This window comes from Euphorbia lathyris, chromosome 10, assembly GCF_963576675.1.
Source record: "Euphorbia lathyris chromosome 10, ddEupLath1.1, whole genome shotgun sequence".
Taxonomy (NCBI): domain Eukaryota; kingdom Viridiplantae; phylum Streptophyta; class Magnoliopsida; order Malpighiales; family Euphorbiaceae; genus Euphorbia; species Euphorbia lathyris.
This window is the reverse complement of record NC_088919.1, coordinates 56,576,007-56,585,537: the sequence shown is the minus strand read 5'-3', so window position 1 is coordinate 56,585,537 and position 9,531 is coordinate 56,576,007.

Here is a 9,531-nt window from a genome sequence, read left to right as displayed (position 1 = left end):
TAGGTATTTTTGCTCCTTACCACTTTAACTAATATGTATATAAGTGAACAAATATATATATATATATATTGGTAAATTCCAAAAAAAACCCCGTGGTTTGATGTTCTTCCAAAAAAACCCTTGTGGTTTGTTATTACAAAAAAAAGGACTGTGGTTTGCGTCGTTAACCAAAAAACGGAAAATGGCTTAACGGTGTTAAAATGCTGACGTGGCACAGGGGTAAGGTTGGAAATTCGAATTTTTTTTTATTTTTTTCCCTCTCTCTCTCCTCATTCTTCTTCCTTCTTCATCTTCCTCTTCCTTCTTCCCCATCTTCTTCTTCTTCTTCCTTCTTCTTCTTCTTCTTATAACTTGTGTTAGTGGATTTCTGGGAAAAATCCAGAAATCTGGAAATTTTCCAGATTTCTGGAAAATTTCTGGAAATCTGGAAATTTCCAGATTTTCGGAAACTAAAAAAAAAGAAAAAAAAAGAAGGAAAAATAAGGAGGAAGAAGAAGAAAAAGGAAAAAGAAAAAGAAGAAGAAGAAGAAGAAGGAGAATGAAGAAGAAGAAGGAGGAGAAGGAAGAAGAAGAAGAAGAAGAAGAAGGAGAAGAAGGAAGAGGAAGATGAAGAAGGAAGAAGAAGAAGGAGGAGAGAGAGAGAGGGAAAAAAATAAAAAAATAAAAAAAAATTCGAATTTCCAACCTTACCCCTGTGCCACGTCAGCATTTTAACACCGTTAAGCCATTTTCCGTTTTTTGGTTAACGACGCAAACCACAGTCCTCTTTTTTTGTAATAACAAACCACAAGAGTTTTTTTGGAAGAACATCAAATCACAGAGTTTTTTTTTTGGAATTTACCCTATATATATATATATATATATATATATATATATTATTAAGTTACTAACAAATTTAGGGTAAATTACAGCCATGGCCACTGAACTTTACCCATTTTAACATTGTGGCCACTGAATTTCAATTTTAACAGTATAGCCACTAAACTTTATACTTGTTAACACTGGTGGCCACTGTGGCTATTGACCAATATTTTTTACCATTGACTCTCCCTTTCCACCGGTTGTCTCTCTCCTCCTCTCTTTCTAAAACCTAGAATACCCATTTTACACTTCTATTTCACTATGTGACGCAACAGGAGTAAACAAACTTTGTTCTGAATCGTTGAATCGCGCACAAGATTCGATTGAAACCTTCAAAATTCAATAAAAACTGTGGGAATGTGAAAACTAACAATTTTATTAATCAAAATCTACTCATTCTTATAATTAAAATAAGCCTTTAAATATGCAAAAACTCAACACTCTAAAAGAACATTAAATTACAATTAATACTAAATGAACTATAATTAATATTAAATTAATTGTAATGTTTTCGTTGCAATTAATGCTAAATCTAGTCTAAAATATTCATAATTAATTGTAAACTTCAATTGCAATTAATACAATATTAATTGCAATTAATTGTAAGTTTCTGAATTTGACCGTAACATCTAAATTGATTGCATTGAAAACAAGCCTTTAAACAGGCAAAAACTTAAATATAGTAAATTACAATTAATACTAAATTAATTCCAATTAATTGTAAATTTGAATTGCAATTACTAAATTAATTCTGAATTGATTACAATTAATTGTAAATTCAATTGCAATTTAATACTAACTTAATTGAAATTAATATTAAGTTAATTATAATTAATACTAAATACTTGTTAGTAATATTTACTTTCCTATAGGAGTGTGTGCATTCTTCTTTTATATAAACCAAATCAATAGCTCCAAAAGACAGTGAATTACTCAATACATCAGCAAAGTAAATGGGAAGAAGAAAAACAAAGCGTGTTGTTAGGACGAATAAGAAGGGAATAAGAATGGACAAGCTAGATACCTGTTTCAGTTGTCCTTTTTGTGACCATACAAAGTCAGTTGAGTGTGTGTTCAATAAGAAATCTAGAACCGCACAAGTTTTTTGGTTCGTCTGTAAAGAAAGCTACACCACTTTCTGCAACTTTCTAACCGAGCCCATCGACATTTACAGTGAATGGATTGACGAGTGCCAACGAGCCAATCAAAAGACTATTAGTTGATTTCTCCATTTTCATCTTCTTCCTTCTCATTTAAGGTTTTTTTCTTTATTATTTTTAATTTGTATTGCTGATACGAGCAAAGGAGGTATGCTTTTCATGTAATAACAACTGTTTAATACCTAATGCAACACTCAAGTATTAGGTTCGAAACAGTTCTTAATTCTATCTTCTTATCTTTCTTTCTTATTTAGTAAGGTTGAAAAGAAAAATAAATATTTTGATGGACATGGATTATCCTAAAAAAACAAAGATTGCTTAGTTCTTGATTATTTAATTCTTCTTACTATATACTTAAATGTGTTTTGTAATTCTAAAATAACAGAAGACATTTCTTATTTACATGTTTCTAAAAAGTGAAAACACATAATTCAAAGAAGGGAACGTTTGGTTTATGGAACAAAAGAGCAATAGAATAACTATTCCTGAAAAATTCGTATTCCATCAATTGATTAATTTTTTTCATGGATTAACCATTGCATGGAATTTGTATTCCACAATTGGTGGAATATGGATCCCTTAATTGAAGCTAGGGATTGCTATTCCATTATTAATATTTTCTTTGATTATAAAATTACCCATCACATATATACTGATCATTTGTTACACATTTCATGTGAAAACGGTAAAAGTGTGAAAAACAAAACCTGAAAAACATGGAAATTGGGAAAACGAAAAAAATGCTTAGGACGGTCAAAATAGAAAAGTGCCAGAAACGTTAAAATGGTAAAAAGGTAAAAAACATAAAAAATGTTGAAACATAAAAAACACAAAAATGGTAAAAACTTGAAAAACAGTAAAAATACAAAAAAGGTAAATATAAACAATTGTTGGTAATAATTAAAATTCACATTTCGTGTTTTCACATTTGTAATTGTTTTTTGTATTTAATTATTTTTAGTGTTTTCGCATTTTAATTCTTTTCACATTTTTCTGAAATAATATTTATATTAAATATTTAAAAAATTGATTGTAATAATTAAACTTTTTTTAGGTAAATGATCTATTAATTAACTTAAATTCCTATGTATTGTAATATAATACAAGAATAACTTTCCTATGCAATGAACTACTTAATATGTATATATCATATATAATAGAGAAAAGTAGAAAAATAAACCTCATGGTTGCACTCGTTTTCAATCATAAACAATATGGTTTAAAATTTGCAAACATGTACCATGTGTTACCTTCCGTTATCAAACACAGTCTAAACTGACAGTCAGGCTATTATTCATATTGCTTCCAATCTAGTTTTTCACAAACACACCAAACACTTGGATATCGTCTGTCATATTGTTCGTGATCATATCCTCTCCGGGTTTCTTTCCACTCCTCATATTTCTACTAAACTTCAATTTATTGATATGCTCACCAAACCTTTATTAGCGGCTGCACTTCACTTTTTTCTTCCTAAATTGGGTCTTGTTTCCTCACAGCCTCCAGTTTGAGGAAGGGGTATTAGTATATTAAGTATTAATGTATTATAGAAATATGGAAGATATTCTGATTTGACATTTGTGTCTCATTCCTCAATTATCACAAACAAACCTCAAAACAAAAACAAAAAATCAAACTTGCCATCTCTCACCATTTGTTATCTCTCTCCTTAATTCTTCTTCGATTTCTATTTATCACGTTATCTCTCAACAAACAGTTAGACTTGGCTTTTTGGTGTAGAAAATCACCGCTTTCAAGTCCAAATCCTTATCACACTAAAAAAACACTTTCATAGAAGAAAAAATCATCCCCAATAACATAAAAAATTGTACCCTTCAAACCTCAAACCAATCTCTGCAATCTCTTCACAATGCATAGAGTTAGTAGAAGAATCCACAAATGGAAATACTGTTACTCTAGCAAACCATCCGAACCCAAAAATCACAAGCTTCTATCAAAAGGGTTTATTGCAGATCACAAAAAAAGCCATTGGAAAGGCATCACATGCTCTTTGTATTAAAACACAACTATTTTGTTCTTTATTCTGCACCAATTGCATAACCGTTGTTTAAAAAAAAAAGATTTCATATTTTTTTTGTGATTTTATAATAAAATTGGAGATCAATATTTTTAAATTCGGTGAAATATTTGAATTCTTTTTGTCCAACTCGTACAAAATACAATATCTTTTTTTATTTTTTTCACATCTAATCATATGTTTATAATAATTCACTAACTAGTGATAAAAAAAATGACAGGTATATGAGTGTAGATATCAAGATTCATAATCGCATACACAGTTTGGTGAATTATTTTTCAAATTAACCTAACTTATCAACGTTAGGGGTAAAATTGCTCTTGGCTGCCAACCGTAGGAATAAAATTACACGATTTTAGACATTAAAGGTAAAATTTCTCATTGATGTAAACATTAAGGGTATTTTTGCTCCTTATCACTTTAACTAATATATACATGAACAAGTAGGGGTGCCAACGAGCCGAACCGATACCGAACCTGACTTGGCTCGGCTCGGCTCGACTCGAGAATGAAAAAGGTTCGGTTCGGCTCGAGCTCAAAGCTCGTTGGGCTTGGATTTTCTAAGCTCGGCTCGAGCTCGTGATTCGGCTCGAGTTTATAGTTCAAATTTAGTATTATTATTATCCAACTTAACAAATAATTTTCAGAATAAAGAAAAAATAAAAAAAGTCATTCGATAAACAAAATAAAATGTCAAAACAATTCAAATTTAACACAGTCAACTTATAACATTTGAAATATGTTTATATATCTATATAATTAAGAATTGGTAAAATATATATTAAAAAATAACCGAGCTTGCTCGCGAGCTTTCGAGTCAAACCTAAGAAAGCTCGTGTTTTGACCCGTTAATCCTCGAGCCGAGCCTAATCAGGCCGAGCTTTGGTCGAACCGAACTCGAACTGTTTGCGAACTATATAGGCTCGTTGGCACCCCTATGAACAAGAATATATATATATATATATATATATATATATATATATAATCATAAGTTATAAGAAATATATATATATATATTATTTTTAGTTATTAAAAAATTTAGGGTAAATTACACTCATTCCCACTGAACTTTACCCGTTTAAACATTGTGGCCACTGAATTTTAGCCATTTGAACATTGTGGCTACTGAATTTCAATTTTAACGGTATAGCCACTAATCTTTATACTTTTTAACACTGGTGACCACTGTGGCTGTTGACCAGTATTTTTTACCATTGACTCTCCTTTCCACCGGTTGTCTCTCTCCTTCCCTCTTTCTAAAACCTAGAATACCTATTTTACCATTCCATTTCACTATGTGATGCAACAGGATTAAACAGACTTTGTTCTGAATCGCTAAATCGCGCACAATCTTCGATTGAAACCTTCAAAATTCAATAAAAAAACTTTGGGAATGTGAAAACTAACAATTTTATTAATCAAAATCTACTCATTCTTACAATTATAATAAGCCTTTAAATTTGCAAAAACTCAAAACTCTAAAAGAACATTAAATTACAATTAATACTATATGAATTATAATTAATATTAAATTAATTATAAATTAATATTAAATTAATTGTAAGCTCCAGCATCGATAAATGGGTCGAATCTTGAAGAGGAAGCCATGGTTGAGGTTTTCGTTGCAATTAATGCTAAATCTAGTCTAAAATATTTATAACTAATTGTAAACTTCAATTGCAATTAATACAAAATTAATTGCAATTAATTGTAAGTTTCTGAATTTGACCGTAACATCTGAATTGATTGCATTGAAAACAAGCCTTTAAATAGGCAAAAACTTAAATATAATAAATTACAATTAATACTAGATTAATTGCAATTAATTGTAAATTTTAATTGTAATTACTAGATTAATTCTGAATTGATTACAATTAAATGTAAATTCAATTGCGATTTAATACTAAATTAACTACAATTTAATAGGAGTTTGTGCATCCTTCTTTTATATAAACCAAATCAATAGCTCTAAAAGACAGTGAATTACTCAATTCATCAGCAAAGTAAATGGGAAGAAGAAAAACAAAGCGTGTTCTTAGGACGAAGAAGAAGGGAATTAGAATGGACAAGTTGGATACATGTTTCAGTTGTCCTTTTTATGACCATACAAAGTTAGTTGAGTGTGTGTTTAATAAGAAATCTAGAACCGTACAAGTTTTTTGTTGTGTCTGCAAAGAAAGCTACACCACTTCCTACAACTTTCTAACCGAACCTATCGATGTTTACAGTGAATGGATTGACGAGTGCCAACGAGCCAATCAAAAGGCTATTAGTTGATTTCTCCCTTTTCATCTTCTTCCTTCTCAGTTAAAGTTTTTTTCTTGATTATTTTTAATTTGTATTGCTGATATGAGCAAAGGAGCTATTCTTTTCATGTAATAACAACGGTTTATACGTAATGCAACACTCAAGTTTTAGGTTCGAAACAATTCTTAATCCTATCTTCTTATCTTTCTTTCTTATTTAGTAAGGTTGAAAAGAAAAATAAATATTTTGATGGACATGGATTATCCTAAAAAAACAAAGATTGCTTAGTTCTTGATTATTTAATTCTTCTTACTATATACTTAAATGTGTTTTGTAATTCTAAAATAACAGAAGACATTTCTTATTTACATGCTTCTAAAAAGTGAAAACACATAATTCAAAGAAGGGAACGTTTGGTTTATGGAACAAGAGAGCAATAGAATAACTAGAATAACTATTCCTGTAAATTTCTTATTCCATCGATTGATTCTTTTTTTTTCATGGATTAACCATTGCATGGAATTTGTATTCCACAATTAGTGGAATATAGATCCCATAATTTAAGTCAGGAATTGCTATTCCATTATTAATATTTTCTTTGATTATAAAATTACTCATCACATATCTACTGATCATTTGTTACACATTTCACGTGAAAACGGTAAAAGTGCAAAAAACAAAACGTAAAAAACACGGAAATTGGGAAAACGGAAAAATGCTTAAGACGGTCAAAATAGAAAAGTCCCATGAACGTTAAAACTGTTAAAAAGTGAAAAACATAAAATGTTCAAACATAAAAACACGAAAATGGTAAAAACTCTAAAAACAATAAAAATGCAAAAAGATAAACGTAAACAATTGTTGGTTCGTGTTTTCACATTTGTAATTTTTTTTGTATTTAAGTGTTTTCGCATTTTAATTGTTTTCGCATTTTTTTCATGTTCTTTCCGTTTTCACATTTTTCTTAAATAATATATATTAAATATTTGAATAATTGATTGTAATAATTAATCTTTTTTTTAGGTAAATGATCTATTAATTAACTTAATTCCCATGTATTGTAATACAATACAAGAATAACTTTCCTATGCAATGAACTACTGAATATGTATATATAATATATCATATATAATACGGAAAAGTACAAAAATAAACCCAATGGTTTCACTCGTTTTTAATTATAAACAATATGATTTAAAATTTGCAAACAGGCACCATGTGTTACCTTCCGTTAGCAAACACCGTCCAAATTGACAGTCAGGCTACTATTCATATTGCTTCCAATCTAGTTTTTCACGAACACACCAAACACTTGGATATCGACTGTCATATTGTTCGTGATCATATCCTCTCCGGGTTTCTTTCCATTCCTCATATTTCTACTAAACTTCAACTGGCTGATATGCTCACCAAACCTTTATCAGCAGCTGCACTTCACTTCTTTCTTCCTAAATTGGGTCTTGTTTCCTCACATCCTCCGGTTTGAGGAAGGGGTATTAGTATATTAAATATTAATATATTAATATAGAAATATGGAGGGTATTCTAATTTGACATTTGTGTCTCATTCCTCAATTATCACAAACAAACCCCAAAATAAAAACAAAAAATCAAACTCACCATCTCTCACCATTTGCTATCTCTCTCCTTTTCTTCTTCGATTTCTATTTATCACGTTATCTCTCAACAAACAATTAACTTGGCCTTTTGGTGTAGAAAATCACACTTTCAACTCCAAATCCTTATCACACTACAAAAAAAAAACACTTTTATGAAAGAAAAACATCGTCCCCAACAACATAAAAATTTGTCCCTTCAAACCTCAAACCAATCTCTGCAATCTCTTCACAATGCATAGAATTAGTAGAAGAATCCACAAATGGAGATACTGTTACTCTGGCAAACCACCCGAACCCAAAAATCTCATTCTTCTATCAAAAGGGTTTCTGGCAGATCACCAAAGAAGCCACTGTAAAAGCATTACATGCTCTTTGCATTAAAACACAACTATTCTGTTCTTTATTTTACACCAGTTGTATAACCGTTGTTTCTAAAAAAATCATATTTTTTTTGTGATTTTATAATAAAATTAGAGATCAATATTTTTAAATTTGGTGAAATATTTGAATTCGTTTTGTCCAACTCGTACAAAATACAATATCTTTTTTAATTTTCTTTCACGTCTAATCATATGTTTATGATATGTTACTAACTAGTGATAAAAAAAATGACAGATATAGGAAGTGTATATATCAAGATTGATGACCGCTAACACAGTTTAGTGAATTATTTTTCAAATTGATCAAACTTATCGAGGTTAGAGGTAAAATTGCTCGTGACTGCCAACCGCAAGAATAAAATTGCATCATTTTAGACGTTAAGGGTAAAATTTCTCATTGATATACATGAACAAAAATATATATTTAATCATAAATTGTAAGATATGTATATTATTTTATAGTAAATTACACCAATGACCACTGAACTTTACCCATTTAAACATTGTGGCCACTGAACTTTACCCATTTTAATATTGTGGCAACTGAATTTCAATTCTTAACGGTATAACCACTAAACTTTATACTTTTTAACACTAGTGACCACTGTTCATTTAGGAATTCAATTTGAGGATATATATATATATATATATATAATCACCATAATATTCTAAGATTTCATTAGCTTTTAATTTCAATCAAAATGGAATTTTATCGATGAAAGTCCTATTTTCATTCTCAGGGATTCTAAGAATATCAAATCTGATATTCTTTCCAGTAGAATATACTCTGAGGGTACTTAGGTTGAGGGTACTTAGGTAATCATCATAATCTTTTGAGATTTTCATAAGAAGTTATGATAATTCGTCAGTAATGGTCTCATCTACTATATCATTCCCATAACGAAGTAACAAACTTACAAGGTTCCAAAATATTCCTTGGAATCCGTGGGTAATTATCGCATATACTACGTTTTCCAGAACTATTTTCCAAAACTACTTCTTAAACACTTTTTGTAAATATTTTACAAATGGTTAAGAATATCATTTATTACATCCTCAAAGGAAAATTTTACACATTTTCCTCATTGTTCAAACTTTGAATATATTTCATTCATCGTACATTTTTCAAATCAATGTTATTCGTTCATGTATTGTTCCGTCATGATTGTGTAACTATGTGAACAAACCTAAGAATCGGAAAATCCCGATTTTCTCAAAATAAATAAA